Raw genomic sequence first — 11,589 nt, forward strand, 5'->3', positions numbered from 1 at the left:
TCTCTAGCCCCAGGTTGTTCCATAGTCACACCCTCTATAACTTAATTCATCATTTCAAGGGCTAAATTTAGCTGACTTCTTATCCTCTCATTAGCAAGAAGCTCAGGGAGAAATAGTCCTTTCCACCTAAAAAACCACTGTGTTACTTCATTAAAATTAGGATTTGAACAAAGCCAATGATACAAAAATTGCTACCACTTTGGAAAAAATGTTGACAGTGCAACCATATGATAAATGGGAATATTAGATGCGCAATCCATAACCCAGTTAAATTGGTCTAGTTGTTGATTGGTTGGGTTGATTACAAATTCCTATATAACTATCATTAGATTAGGTATAATAAAATAAGCAATCAATTTTTCCTAGCTAGCAAGATCAAATACATTTTTCTAAGGTGATAAAATTGCATATGTAGATGCATTATTTGCATGCCAGGCATGAAACACATCCCCCAACTTATAATTAATGGTTGGATATAAAGGCTCCATACATTGGCCCACTAATGGAAGCCAAGGATGTTACCATGCATGTATTGCACAACCTTCCTATGAGGATATAAAGCATATTACACCAATTTTTTCTTTCAAAACCATATGTGTAGATATATACATTAAGTACAACATGTCAAATATTTTTGCAAATATACACATAATTTACACCAAAATTTTCTTTCAAAACTATATGCACATATCTAAAAATTAAGTACATGTCCATTTTTTTTGTAGATATACACATTAAGTACACCAAATATTTTTTTTCAAAACCATATGTGCAGATATAAACATTATGAACACCACGTCCAATTTTTTTTAAAGGTTTTCTCTCTAATGTCAATGTGTATGTTGAATGGTTATTAATGATAGATCTAGAAAGTATAACCAATTCAATAAAGGTACAAGAATAAGTTATTCTTGTGAAGAAGGATCATGTTAGATAATACAAGGGAATTTGATCAAAATAGGGAGAAAAATTACTAGACTGTTGTCTAACTTTCAAAGAGAAGGCAATGACAAAAGTTATTGTCCTTGCAAGGGTTGTAACAACTTAAAGAAAAGAAGAATCAAAATAAAAACAACTAAGAGACATTGTAGGGAGAATGGTCACATTGAAGGGGGGTTTGATTATCATCCATTGGCAAGTTGTTTGTTATATTGTTTTTACAATTAATATACATATGAACCATAAAACATGGGTTTGATTCTTACATTGAAGGGGGGTTTGATTATCATCATTTTTATATAGGTCGATCTCCCTAGGGTGGTATGTAATATGAACCACCACATCTTATAGGAACATGGAGGTGTGTGTATTGAAGGAGTAGATCATGATCTAATGGAAGATGAGGATCATGAGCCAAAAAACACATTTGAAGATGATGGTACAAATGCATTGATCCATGACACATTTGGTACTAGTGTTGTTGTTGTTGTTGATGATGATGATGATGATGATGATTATTATGATGAGGATGACATTACGACCATCCATGATGTACTTCTACTTGAGAAGGAAAAGAATAGCCTTTACGAAGGATCCCAAACAACTCTTCTCTTTATTGTATTGCTGTTGGTGAATTTGAAGGTTATGAATGGTTTATCTAACACAACAATGTCATGTATGCTAAGGTTTGTCATATATGCCATTATATTCTATAAAAAGTGAAACATGTACCATTAAGCTTTTTTATACTAATGACTTATATTTTTTTATTATTGTAGATTGATATGTGACCTTTTGTTACCACCATCAAATGTTCTCCCTCGCTTGTATCAAGAATTATGTGCCACTATGAAACATATTAGAATGGAGTATCAAGCAATAGATGCTTGTCCTAGAGATCATGTTATTTATTATAAAGAACACAAAACTGCAACATAATGCCTCAAATGCCATATGAGCAAATATCAAGATGATCAAGTGACAAAAAAGGTGCCTCACAAGGTTCTTTGTTACATCCCCATTATTCCACATCCTAAATGATTACAATTTATGGATTACCATGCACATAATAGAAGTTTAGATGAAATATTCGATTTAGGTGTAGTAGCTTGGCACAATTTATGGATTACCATGCACATAATAGAAGTTCAGATGAATTATTCGAATTCTTGTGAATGGTTCAGCATTTATGGACATAGAGGAAAAGTGACCACACTTTAAAGAAAAACCTTAAAATCTTAGACTTTCTCTAGCAATTGACAATGTCAATCTATTTAGAGAGATGAGACCTGTTTACTCAGTGTAGCCTAAGTTTTCTATCAACAATAACCTTTCTCCATGGATGTGAATACATTATGTTGAGAATGATTGTTCTAGGTATTTTATTATTTTATTGTTATCTACATGTAATTATAAGTCTTGGAGTGAAATGACCAAAATAATTATCTGAAGTTGTTCATTCAACTAGGTAACTACCAAGTGAAATATATGAATGTATATATTGCACCACTTATCAATGAGTTGATGGTGTTATGGAATGGTTTTACTATGTATGATATCTCTAGACCAATTGGACAAAAACAATTTCAATTCCATGTGATACTTGTGTGAAAAATTCATGATGCCCCAGGGTTGACACATTTATGTGGTATGCGATGATGAAATCCAGTTGTACACAATAATACTAATTCCAAAAAAACATATTTAATTTAGTTGTATCGTTATCTTGTAGGTCTTCAAACAAAGGGAAAATTTGCATGTCCAATGTGTGGTCCAAAGATGGAATCTTGTCATTCTAAAAGTTTAAGAAAGCAGATGTTTGATGAGTATAGGAACTTCCTCCATAGAAATCATAAGTATTAAAGTGCTAAAAAACATATTTTCAATGGGAAAGGAGAGACTACATAAAAATTATGAAGAATGACACCTCACCTATGGGAGTTGGAATATAATAGAATTTGAGGTACTATCACTCCACCCAATAGTTTATGTTTGAAAATTATATATTTTGATTGTGCTTTGTTGGCTAATTATATAATTAATGACCATGAAGGTCATCAAGGCATCACTAACCACCTTCCAAAGGGACTAGTAAGTTATTCTACAGAATTTAGTAGGCTGCCCTACTATGAGTAGCTAGAAATAGTGCATTTATTTGATATAATGCATATTTGAAAGAATCTAACAAAGACACTATGAAAAATATTGGATGGAAGGTGTGACAAAGAAAAACATGCCAAAATTTGTAGTGACATTCATGATTCCAATCACGAAATAAAAAATATCATTGAATCAAATAGCAATGGAGACTAAATTAATGCAAGTGCCCTTCCTTATTTAGTAACAAAGAAAAAAAGTAATGCCATAAAAGAAGTCATACAAAAAAATCAATTTTCTATAGGATTTGTTGTGAATATAAGCAAATCTCATATCAAAGAAAAGTGAATTTGGACGAGTGTTGAAAACACATGATTGACATACCTTCATCATGGTAAGTCACAACCTTTTTGTATTTACAATATATCTATGAAACTAAATTCAATTTTTATTGTATTACATTAGAAAACAATGAAATGATCAATTGAAAATTGTTGCAGTTTGTGCTAGCCCTATCGCTCCTAAGCAACTTCAACAATACTATCAAAAAAGTGATATATGATCTTGGAAAATACATAAGCTAAGCAGTGATATTTGTTCAATATATCAAACAAGTAATATATTGTAAAGTATCATAATTATATGTTTTTGTGTCTTGAATCCCTTGTAGGTGGTTGTCATCTAAAGAAATTAATAAAGAAGATATAAAACATTGAAAGAAAAGAATTTGTCTACTAATGTGTGAAATGTAAAATTGTTTACCTTTAACTTTTTTCAATGCACAAGAACACTATCTCATACACCAAGTTGAGGAGATTGAATAGTGTGGACCTATATCTCCTAGGTCAATGTGGATGGTTGAGAGACACTTGAATTTTTTGAAAGGTTTGGTTCAATAAAGAGCACATCCCAAGAGTTCTATATGTTAGAAACCAATAAAACTTTAATTTCTATTCACCAATTAATCCTTCATAAGCCATTTTGATCTAACTGCATGTATGAAAGAATGAAAGCAATAAAACACATATCACACTTGACACAATATTTGGTAACCTAGAAACCTTCCAAATAGAAAATAAAATTGGGGTGGGGATGATACTCATAAGCTTTATGATTGTAGTATAAAGTTTCCTTGTTAAGGCTTACAATGATCACTTTTGGTGATCTACCCTATTAGGAGCAATAAGGACTGCTAGGTCCACCTTGTTAAAGGATTTATATAATACAACGAAATATGCACTTGGTTAGGAGATTTATCATAAGAATGTTAAGTCCACCTTGTTAGAGGATTCGACTGATGCATTTGTTAGGATGAACCAATGGTTGATCTCTGTTCTACAACTCAGTTTGCTAATTGAGATTCTTTTGATGTAAAAATGATCACCTTGCTATGATAGATGAGACTTTGCTTTACCTTATATTTATTGTAGCCTTTACTCTTCAATTCACATTTTTTCTTGTTTTATCCACACAATCTTACATATTAAAATATGACAAGATGTCGTGCATATATACCAATCCAAATAATTACCTTCAACAATCAGATACAATACAAAATTTAAACAATCTTCACTAAGTTGGCTCATTGGTGATACTCAGTTCTGAAGACCATTCAAGTGATATTCTAACACTCAAAAACACTATTAACTTGGCAAGCTCTAGAACTTAGTTGACACTAGTGCTCAAATCTACATTAATCACTTGGCAGTAGGCATGAACTTTGTTAGCACTAAAGACTCAAACAAACAATGGAGAACTCTATTGACATTGAAGGGCTCGATTGACACTATAGCCTAGTTAACATTACCTTCCTTCTACTTAGTTAACACAACTAACTTGGTTAACACTACATCCTTCTCAATTTACACTGTGAAGATCGGTAGACTTAGTGAAGCTCAACTTACATTGCTTTCTACTTGTGAAGCTCGATAGCAATGTAACCAACCAAATGATTAAATGTTTAGGCACTACCTAAAAAATTATTTGACCATTAGGTCAACACTATAGTTGAGGGATATATGATATACCAGATGATGGTGTACATTAATCAATATCTTCCTAATCTAGTAGTAAAGACCTATATAGATTGCATTTAGAATATCAACTCCATTAAAAAATTTGAAAGGGAGTTTTGGTGGGAAATGATAGATTTATGAAAGTGAAAGGTAATAAATTATGAGATGTTATTGTAGTTAATTAATTCTTAATCATAAAATTAAATCTATTGTAAGTCATCTATTTACTTTTTTATAGTTTCCAAAGAGTGGGATGCAATACATTTGTTTATTGCAAACAATCAAGATTAGATGATAGTATAGATTGAATGATGTCAACATTTAGGTCATAGATTAAAATGGGAATCTGTGTCTTCATTCCCAATGTTACACAAAAGGAAATAGATTTAGCATATGGTTTAAGAGATCTCCAAGTACTTATAAGTTTGTTAATCAACTGCACGTTTTTGAACTTGTAATGCAATAATTTATACATGTTTGACATTATTATAGGTAAAACACCACAAGGCTATGTTATGAAATGGTTATAAATTTTACATCAAAAATATTGATGACACAAAGAGAACTTGTGATTATGGGATAAATGTAGTCTTCCAAGTGACCAATATTTCATCTAGAAATGACTTACATCCTTTAGAATCTCAAAATCCATACTATGGCATTTTGGTTGATATACTTGACTGTGACTTTAATTTCTTCAAAATAGTTCTCTTCATCATCAAATTGTACAAAGTACAACTCAATCAAAACAATCCTGATAGAAGTGTTATTAAGCATGAGAATGGATTTCTAATGATTAATACAAGGTTGTTTGAGCCAGTTGGGAATGAGCCCTATGTTCTTTTAAGACAATGTGAGTATGTAGTTTACTTAGAGGTTCCACATAAACCGGGTTGGTCATTTTTTGTTAGACATAATCTAAGAGGAAGGCCAATTAAGTATAATGCAATGAAGAAGAAGATACCAAGGAAGAGGAAGAAGTGGATCACGATTTAGAGTTAGTTGATGATGCTCCTAATGCAAATGATGTTTCTTCTGGTCACAATGATGATACTTCTATTGATCACAGTGATGATGAGGAGGAGAATGGTGATGATGATGATGGCGATGACCATGATAATGGTGGTGATGATGTCGATGATGAAAATGATCTTGATGATGAGATGGATGAAGAATAATATCAATGATGGGGGGTTGATTAGATAACATTGAAGGGAGGTCTGATTATCAATGACATGAATGAAATGTAAAGTTATGTAATCAATGCCTATTTTATTCAATATTGAGTTCTTGATAAATCAATGATTAATTTGGTTAACTTGCCATGTACCTTTTAATGTTTATAATTCATATGTGATGCTAATATTCAATGTAATTTTGAGTATATGTATCATGAATATTTTAGCTAACATAAGAAAATTGACTTACATATGCAAAAACCCAAATCCCTTTCATGAGCATCCCACACAGTCTCATGGATCATCGGGTATAAGTCAGTATACCCCATAGAGATTAATGTCTTTGACCATTTGTAAAATATCTCTCTCATTGCCACCTATCTCTCTTATTTCGTAGAGTGCAAGTACTAGCGAATAGTTATTTGTCAGATTTGTCTTCCTCGAGCAAGGAAAATGTAGGAATGGAAGATGAAAGTGAGACATTTAGTATGTGTAAATCAAGGATATCGACTTGAGGTTAAAATATTAGAAAGAAATTCAATAAACACATGAAATTTTCCCCTACTTAAGGGGGGTCACATTCTTATGATAATGAGAGTGAAAGTGACTTCGATGTGCCCTTTAGGTACAAACATCTACAGAAGAAATGGGTCCTTGATGAACTTCCTCCAATAAACATTGATTTTTGCGTTGGGGATAGGATATATCACATAGCACCATCCTCATTACATGGTTTGGGTCTATTTTCCATGGGTGGCATAAAGGTCTCTTACAACAAAGTTACTCAATTAATGAAGTATGTTAGACCTTGCTATGATTACATTAGTTGGATGTAGATTGTTAGATATAAAAAAGGTAAGTGCAAGTACACTCTTGTCGAAAACTATACACAATAAAAAGTTAGTAACAAAGTAAAATAGTAGCTATCTACATTGATGGAAGGCCAAAAGCATCAAGGAATATTACAAGTTTTATAAATAGTAAATGACCCACATCAACTAAGAACTGACCCAATTGCATATTTGAAGTGTGCGAGGGAAATCATTTATTGTACATGTGATAAAATCAATACATGGAGGCAAAGAGCTTCTTATTGATTACAATTTGAATTACATAGATACAAACAAAGCCACTATCATGGACGAGGTGGTACGTACTATGTACATTTAAAATCAACTCCAATCAATGAATCCAACACACATTAATTTTTTTTTTGCTAATTTAGAATAATAACATGTGTTTTAATATGTCTCAATATTTTTTTCAAAATACATGACTATAGTATGGATCAATAGCCACACGATACACACGACAATGATGATTCTCACAGGACTTCTTCCCGATAGGTAAAACTCATTACATTGTTGTACAAATTAGATACAAGAAATATGTTAATGCATATTTTTTAATGTTTTACTCTTCACTACTATTTTGGATTGATTTTAAATATAGCACTAATAATATTGTTCTCACAAATGAGTGCTAATTAGGAAAAGGGAATGGAGAAAGTAGTCCATGAGGAACTGCACGATGAGTAGGATCAATTCAATATTGATTTTGCATCAGCTGCTGATCCTATGGTGGCACTACAAAAGGTGCTTCATGCACTACCAAGAGCATTAACAAAATTGGAATCAATTTGACCACAGACTCCTCAAATACAATAGACAGAGGAAGAGTTGATGTACCTAATTATTTACATTGGATTGTAGCTTGCCAATCTTGATACACTAGTCAAGCACTATGGAGACATCAATTCAAATGTGCATTGTAGTACTGAAGGTATATATTTTAAAATTTAACTATAATATGTGTTAGGATTGACAAAACATCTTGTATTGCAGTTTTAGGAGATGTAGAGGTTGTTCCTAACAAGTGGGTTGAGGTTCAAGCCATCAGGTAAGATGATTTAGTTGGACAAGGTAAAGAGCGCTACAATGTTCTTTAAAGTCTTGAATTTTTCAAATTTAACCCTTTTATTTATTATTGTAGAGGAACCACATTTGCAAAGGATAGCAAGACCATGTCCATATGTGAGAAGAAATATTGATGATGACATGGATATGCCTCTTGCAACAATATAGGGAAGGATAAAAAAGAAAAAGACAAAAAAGAAATGATTCTCATTATGCAACTTATTTGGTAATGATTGATGTTTATGTCTAGATGTTTTATGTTTTATTGAATGTTCATGTGAATGCTCTAATGAATCTTATGTTTTAATGTTAATGCGAATGTTCTAATGAAACTTATGTGTTAATGAATGTTATCATGTGATAATTCATGAATGTTCTATTTTATTAATAGAATGAATGAATTTTATATGTTAACAAGGAATTTAGATTGGGGGGATGGGGGGGGGGGGGGGGATGGGGTTGGGCAAAATGAGGTTCTATCTTTATTTGGTTAGCCCTAATTAGTAGAGAATATTAAATCATTCTCGAAACCAAGTAACGCTCAACATTAACCTATGATTGCATGACAAATAACTATGTGAATCTCTTGGTTTTAGGCAATACTGAAGGAGGTCATAGTTCAATATGCAATCTCAATTCATATGCATACGACATCAGGTGGAGCTGAAAAATGTGACAAGTTTGCATTTTTGTTAGAATTCTTTAATTAGGTATTTTAAGTTATATACCATCATGAACATTGTAACTTCAACTCTTATAGGAAAGGGTAATGTCATCAACATGGAAGCAAATCAAGACTTTCTATGTGATGGATTCCTGAGGACATTCTCTTGGCCATAACAAATAGAGTTCTAATATTATGATGGTTTATAATTTTAAAAACACAACAGACCTATTAAATAAATGTAAATGTGGTGTGTTTTTTTAGCTCCATCTATTGTCCATGCCTATAGAATGCAGTTGCATGTGCATTCTCGATTCAGAGTAGTAGAATCTTATTTTGGATGAAACAAAAAAATGACATACACCAGAAGATGGGAAACTGATGTCACTTTTGCAGGTTTGGAACCTTTTTTGTTATTTTGTCACATGTATCAATGTGAATATGGATATTGTGTCACACATATCATTTAAGAGCATTGTTTTCTTCATATTTCAAGTTGAAAAATGTGTATTTTTTCCATTGATAATCTTGTAGTCCGTAGATAGCTGAGATGGCCTACTTTACCAAAGGACATGTGTTACAAGGTACATGTTCTAGATTATATTTTTTTCATGGATGATGTAGGAATTCTTAGAGATGTATTCTCTAGAAGAATGAATTTATCAATGTTGTATTATTTGGTTTCTTTTTTCATATATAATTTCATCATTTGATGTGATATTTACGTTTTCGTCTAGTACTAATAAAAGTATAAGCTTTTATAGCTCCTACATAATTATTAGCCATTATACATATCAAATTTAGTACTAGTTTGGGCATAGCACCTTTTAGAATATTTAACCTAAAAAGAGATGTTACTTGACATCTTGGTAGAACTCTTTCCCCATTGTATGGTTTATGAGTTAAAGCTAATGGAGGAAAAAAGGAATAAAATACTACAACCCATTGTGGAAAATGTGGTTAGGCCCAATCATCCAAGTGCTTTATTGGTAAGCCTTAACTCCTAATGATGAACACTTTCAAGATTCATAAGGAAATTTTTAGTAAAAATAACTAGAGAGCATGCTCCAATTTCTTTTGTGGTCCCTTCACTCACCTAAAAATGAGACCATTCTGCTAATAAGATTGAAAGAAATTAAAATGGAAATAATAACAATACATGCCAATGTTTCCTAGGAATATGATCATTATCATCGTTAAAATTTAAGAGCATAAATTAGGTTAAGATTAAAATTGAATACAAAACCTACTTCATGACAGTCCATCCCATCTTCTTAAGTTCAAATTATTAGCACACATATTCCAAGAAACTAGAACAAGAAAGCATACATCTAATAAGAAACTACTAAAAATAATTTCAATGAATATAATGAGTATCAATAATCCATAGCAATGGTATTTTTAGGACTTTTGGTAAGCAAGATTTAGCAAGAAAAATGAAGTGCAGTGTAACAATGCAATAATATTATAGGTACTAGTTATAATCAAAATTTGTTACTATAATTCTCCACAATCATAGTACAACCTCCACGACCACAACTGATATTCTCAATGGACAAGCCACATTTTCATCAATCAATCCTTGCCCTTCGGACCATGTCATTAGTGCTAACTAGGTGGGTAATATTAAAATAAGCAAGAGTACTACTATTTCTCAAGATTACATATGCTTCTGAGATGTGGTAAGAGGTTTAGAGAAGGAAAAATGGTGCAAGAGGACTCATTTTGAACATTGGTTTGATCCAAATGAGTGAGATTTTTATTGGTTTATTTCCTTTTATTAAGTATTTACCAAGAAACATGCATCTAATCACATTGAATATTGACCAAATTTGTTTTAATTTTGAACTAATTATTTAAATAGAGGGTTTAGGTCCTAGGGCAATATTAATGTCATTTTAGGTATGATATGCTTTGACCCTTCAAATTTCTAGTTTCTTCAACTATTGGCTTCCCTAATTAATGCTTGGTTGTTTCTAGTTTTACATGATTATTCTCCCTAGAAAGAGATAACGTTGAAGAATTAATGACAATTTTGTGGATTATTTTCTTGTTTTAGTTTTGAATATAAATTCAATTTGAGATGATCAGTCCTTAATGACTAGTAATATGGAGATCATATTATTTACCATTATTTGCTAGCGTCTTATGCTACTTCTCTATTTTTTGCCCATAAATTTATTTTCTAAATATTTTTTATAAATTAAACCATGACCAACATATGCCATAAATGATGCATCTACTTAGTCAATCAACTACACCTGCCATGCAAATGCTTCTAATTCTTTATATTTGGTGATCATATGTTTCTAGATCACCTTTTGGTGGCTCACTTCAAAGTTTTGTAAGTTTCTACTAGATTTATTCTTTGTAGGTAAATATTAAAATAGGTCTATTGCTTTGTAATAACATGCATAATGAAATAAAATTTGTTCATATACTCATTTTTAATTGAAATGCACAAGAAAGCTCTTAGTGATGAATTGTCCCATATTTCTTAGGCTTATTTATGCAATTTGCTATGAGAAGTTGACCATACAACTTTGTTTGGTTACTTTTATGGAGCATGAGATTACTTTCTTGGTTTGCACCATGCTTCTCTATTTGAGAAACTAGAAATGAATTCTACAAGTAGTTCTTTGAGGATAATTTTTGGTCAATATGACAGTTTTACAATTTTAAATACTGCAAACATAATAGTTAAGAATGAGCTTTGGACATTGAAAGGAACATTAATGTATGTCTACTACACTTGACCAGGAGGATAAGTCTGTACTTAG

This window comes from Cupressus sempervirens, chromosome 9 (genome assembly GCF_028749045.1).
Source record: "Cupressus sempervirens isolate cs-2001-9-10 chromosome 9, ASM2874904v1, whole genome shotgun sequence".
In the NCBI taxonomy this organism is placed as follows: Eukaryota; Viridiplantae; Streptophyta; class Pinopsida; order Cupressales; family Cupressaceae; genus Cupressus; species Cupressus sempervirens.